This window comes from Aotus nancymaae, unplaced genomic scaffold (genome assembly GCF_030222135.1).
Source record: "Aotus nancymaae isolate 86718 unplaced genomic scaffold, 86718_ANA_hifiasm-v0.15.2.pri h1tg000004l, whole genome shotgun sequence".
Classification (NCBI taxonomy): Eukaryota; Metazoa; Chordata; class Mammalia; order Primates; family Aotidae; genus Aotus; species Aotus nancymaae.
In genome coordinates, this window is record NW_026988415.1 from 6,686,408 (window position 1) to 6,691,846 (window position 5,439).

Consider the following 5,439-nt stretch of genomic DNA (forward strand, 5'->3'; position numbering starts at 1 on the left):
CCATTAGTCTGTGCAGCAAACTGTCATGGTACACATTTGCCTATGTAGCAAACGTGCATGTTCTGCACATGTCTCCTGGAATCTAAAATAAAATCAAAATTAAAGAAACACATAGATTAAAGCAGTTTCTATTAAAGGTGAATGAAACAAACTGTAGATGAAAGTTAGGTTACCATGGAAGCAACAGACATGAACATGAACACACGGAAAAGAAAAAAAGGAGATTTTCTTCCCAGTCACATTGAAGTCAGGTGTCTAGTCTGTTTCAATGTTAGATCCTGTAAGAGATGATGATGTTGGGCAATGAAGGTGGAGAGGGATTCATAATGAAGGTCCAGGGATTGCCCTGGTCTTGCTCAGCCAATAAAATGCAGTACAATTTTTTCTGAGTGCAAAATTTAAAATAGGGCTCAATGTATTCATTTCATCTACACCAGAGAAGGCAGACCAAGTGATAGGACTTTTGCTGAACTTGAGAGTATGAGGTCAAATTGGCCCTGAAAAAAGACAAAGAAAGTATGGGACATGGGTATGTTTCAGTTTTCAAGTCAGACAATGTTGAAATGGACTGGGTGTTGAAGCATAGTAGTCCAGATAGTTCTGATGTGGCCAATGATGGCTCTGTACTCCCCTTTGGACATAGCAAGGAAGAAATTGTTCAGTCCTTCTCATGGTTGGAAATCGTGCCAAATGGCATAACACTAATGGTGGATTTCCAGGGAAAGAGTACAGGAGAGGCCATATGCTTTACAGGAAATAGCTGAAAATGTTCTAGAGAAACACAAGGAAAGAATAGGGTACATGTATATAAAAATATTTAAGAGCAATAGAGCTGAAGTTAGAACTCACAAAAATTTATGGCTATACATGGGCCAGGTCCCTACAACAGACCTGGGGCTGGCAAAGGGTACAACAGCATTAGCAGAGGAGCTGGCTTTGAGAGGATGAGATGTGGTGCTTATGGTGGAAGCTATGGAGGCTATAATGATTATAATGGTTATAATGATGGCTATGGATGTGGGTCAGATAGATTTCGAAGAAACTTCAATTATTGTTTTTCAGGAATGTCTGATCATAGATATAAGGATGGTGACTCTACCTTCCAGAGCACAATGGGACACTGTGTATGCATGTACGGATTACCTTACAGAGCTACTGAGAATTATATTTATATTTTTTTCACTGCTCAGTCCTGGAGAGTACATATTAAATTTGGTCCTGTTGGTAGAGTAACTGGTGAAGCAAATGTCGAGTTTGTAACTCAGAAGATGCTGTGGCAACTATGTCAAAAGACAAAGTAAATATGCAATACAGATACATAGAATTCTTGAATTTTACAATGGGAGCAAGTGGTGGTGGTTATGGTAGACGAATGATGGGAGTCATGGGCGTGTCAAACCAGTTCAGTTACAGTGGCCCAGCCAGCCAACAGCTGAGTAGTGGTTACAGAGGCAGCTATGGTGACTAGAGCAGTACGAGTGGATACATCAAGTTTTACAGGAAAATTCCAGTAATTTTCAATCAAACATTGAAGAGGTAGCCAAGGATCAATGAACAGCAGCTACTACAGTAGAGAAAACCATGCATCTATTGGGGTGAACGGCATGAGAGGGATTTCTAACATGTCTAATATGAGTGGTGAATGAAGAATATAATTGATCCTGATCACAGACTTTTGGTCAACCTTTTTTAAGAAAAATCTTCAGTTTAACAGTTTTTTAAATACAAGTTTCTGATTTATACTTACTATCTAAGTGGAAATCAGGGTTGTTCTGAAGATTTAATTAAGGCTCAGTGTTTTGTTTTTGTTTTTGTTTTTTGAGACAGAGTCTCGCCCTGTTGCCAGGCTGGAGTGCAATGGCACGATCTTGGCTCACAGCAACCTCCGCCTCCCAGGTTCAAGCAATTCTCCTGCCTCAGCCTCCCAAGTAGCTGGAATTACAAGCATGTGCCACCACGCCAGGCTAATTTTTTTTTTGTATTTTTAGTAGAGACGGGGTTTCTCCATGTTGGTCAGGCTGATCTTGAACTCCTGACCTCAGGTGAGCCACTTGCCTTGTCCTCCCAAACTGCTGAGATTACAGGCGTGAAGGGCTCAGTGTTTTTGAACACAGCACTCCTCTAGGATCTAACAGTGATGATGAGTAAACTAAAACTATTAAAAAAAAAGTTTCATGTTTTTTCAAGTTAGTTATATTGTACAATGTGCTGAAGCTGTAAATATATTTTGGTTAGAGCAGTTGAACTAAGTTAGATGTTGCCCTTATACCATGTTACATTGAACACAGTCTGGATGTATGTTGAAATACATGTTTTTTTTTTGTTTTTTTTTTTTTGTAAAACTCAATATAGGAGCTGTATCTGTAATTAAAGTACAAATTTTTGGCATTTCTTTTTAAATTCTAGTTTCATTTAATAACCTGTAGGGCATGTATGCTTAAGCTTTATTTATGTTGATAGGAAAATAATTAGAGGTATAATACCAATACTTTAGAAATTTTGTTTTGGTGTTTGTATGAAATTCTTAGGCTTTGATTTTAATCTTTCATTGTATTGTGATTTCCTTTTAGGTAGATTGTACTACATGAAACTTGTCAAATAATCTTCCTTTTAAAAACAGAAGAAGGAGAAGAAGGAGGAGGAGGAGGAGAAGAAGAAGAAAGAAGAGGAAGAAGAAGAAGAAGAAGAAGAAGAAGAAGAAGAAGAAGAAGAAGAAGAAGAAGAAGAAGAAGAAGAAGAAGAAGAAGAAGAAGAAGAAGAAGAAAGGTGGTATTATGACTTGCCACAACTAGCGAACTAGCGATATCAGGTTAAAATAGATCGTCAGAGTTATCATATTTTGTAATTCTTGAAAAGCAATAAAGCTGAATAGTTAACTTCAGTGCAGACTAAATTAAAACTCCTCTTTGATTCATAAATTCATTTATTCATTCATCCATCAGAGATTTACTGCGTGCCTAAAATGTGCCAGACCTTATATGCCGGGTGTGAAAGATACGGAAAAGAAATAACTCATGCTTTTTCTTGTACCTAAAAAGCTCAGTCTAACCAAGGCCTTTATGTAGAGTCAATGACTTCTAAGTGACTCACTGGCTGTCTGGGACAATATTGTTCTCTTTATTTCTCCTTACTGTTGGTTAAGAATTCCTCTAACTCTACTACAGATTCAACTCCTTTTATGTAGCAAGAACTGGCAATATGGAGTGGAGCTGTTCATCACCCATTCACCATCTCTGCTTTCCAATTTCCAACACAGAAGTTGGCAAACTTTAAGTGTAAAAGGGCCAGATAGTAAACATTTTAGGGTTTGTGGGATAAAACTCTAGGTCATTACATAGGTACTTATATAACCATTTAAAATGTAGAAACCATTCTTAGCTTATAAACCATATGAAAACAGGGCCAGATTTACCAATAATCTGCCAACCCTTGTTCTTGTAGAAACATCTGAGGATGGGAGAAGGAAGCAACAAAGTTGATATTCCTATCATTTAAGGCCAGATATAATGAAGAGCAAAATAGGCATGGTCCTTGCCTTCACAGAGTTTACAGAGCAGGCACATGCCTAGCACATAACGGAGGTCTTCGTATCTAGTAGCAACTGTAATCCCTTGAGGGTATATATTTATCCAATTTCTCTTGCATGTCACAAAAAGAGCAGCTGTTTGAAAGCTTCTCTTACACTTACCCCATTATTCTAAAATGAACTATTTGCATGTCTGTATCCCTACGAGGTAAAAACCTTTGAGAAGCCAAGGAGCATGTTTTATTTATCTTTATATTCTTAGTACGTAGCACTGCCTGGTCCTTGTGCATGTTATAAGCTCAATAATTGCTTGTCAGATGAATGGAACGAAACTGTTTTTATCACATTATGTGTGCCTTTTTAGGTGGCCACTTGTCTTTTTGCTAGAGTTAACTGTGTTGTAAAAAAAGACTCTGAATTCTAAGCTTTCACTTTTGAGAATGGAAGGGGGCGTATATTCACTGCAGTTGACATCACCATAAGGGCTAAAAAAATCTTTGTGACATCCTATATTTTCAGCTGGCATGTGCGGCAAACTATTGTTTTCCTTTGCTCCAAGAAAAACTCTGCTTAATAACAATTTTCCTGTTGGTTTCACCAGGAGACTGTTTGTTTGCACACTCCTCTTGTGAGATCGATCAGGTCTTACATCTTTTTTTCTTATTATTTCATAAAAAAAAGGACAGCTTTTTCTTATGTTGACTGTTCTGTCTCTGTGTCCTGTGGGTAAAACTAAATATACAGATAGTGACTACCAAAATGCCCATCTGGATGGCTGAAACTGACACGTGTCTTCTATGTGTACATGTGTAAAGCTAAACATGTACCCTTGGCAGCATGAAAGATGCAAATGCTTTTAAAAGTATACTCCATTTTTACCAGTATAAAAGGAATGCATATTCATTATAGAAAATTTGAATATAATAGAAAAATGGAGAGGGAATAGGTTGTATATATACCCACCATCTAAATATATCTGTTGTAATATTTTTCTCAAGTTTAAGCTTTATGTGCCTCAGTTCTTTTCATCTTCAAATTGAAGGTAAAATCAATACCTTCCTTAAAGTGTTGTCATGAGTCTTAAAAGAATTAATACATGCATAATGCCTAAAAGATATGTTTTTCTTTATTTAAAAAACTTGTATTTTAGGTTAAGGGGTACATGTGCATGTTTGTTATACAGGTAAATTTGTGTCATGGGGGTTGGTTGTACAGATTACTTTGTCACCCAGGTACTAAGTCTAGTACCCAATAGTTATTTTTTCTGATACTCTCCCTCCTCCTACCCTCCACCCTCAAATAGATCCCAGCATCTGCTGATCCCCTCCTAAAGGAGATTCTTACACAGAGTACATGCTAAACAACTGTTAAATAAATTGTACTCCTCATACTGAATATTATCATGTTTAAGTGCCTTAACTTGTTTTGTTATCATTATATCATAATAACAAAACTTCCTTATGTAATTAAAAATTTTATTTAACGTAATTATGGCCCAATGCCTCCAACACATTGTTACAATTAATAATAATACAGAATATTGTATAAAAGAACCCCTAACTCTTATATATTTCATAAAACAAACTGAAATCAGTTACAAAATTCATAAATATTAACATTGTTTGAAACTTTGATCCTATTTAACCACAATTGCCAGAATAGCCTAGAAAAGTCTGTTTATGAAATATTTATAGCAAACAGCTAAGTTTTCAATTATATCTAGGTGACTCTAAGACCACTTAAAAAAGAGCATGCTTTGAAATTGTCCAAAGAAATCTTCATTTTAACTAAACTTCAAATAGGTAATTGCATACTTTAATACCTAGGGGAACTGAATCTGAATATTCAGCTCTAAAGTAACCCATCAAACTTGCCATTTTTTCTTATATTTTCTTGAATCACAGACTATAGAT

The 5,439-nt window shown here is 36.3% G+C and overlaps 1 pseudogene; it reads left to right on the forward strand.

Moving 5' to 3' along the window:
• Positions 1-290: 290 nt before the first annotated feature.
• LOC105708776 (heterogeneous nuclear ribonucleoprotein H-like) lies at positions 291-1,554 on the forward strand (annotated as a pseudogene).
• The last annotated feature ends 3,885 nt before the right edge of the window (positions 1,555-5,439 follow it).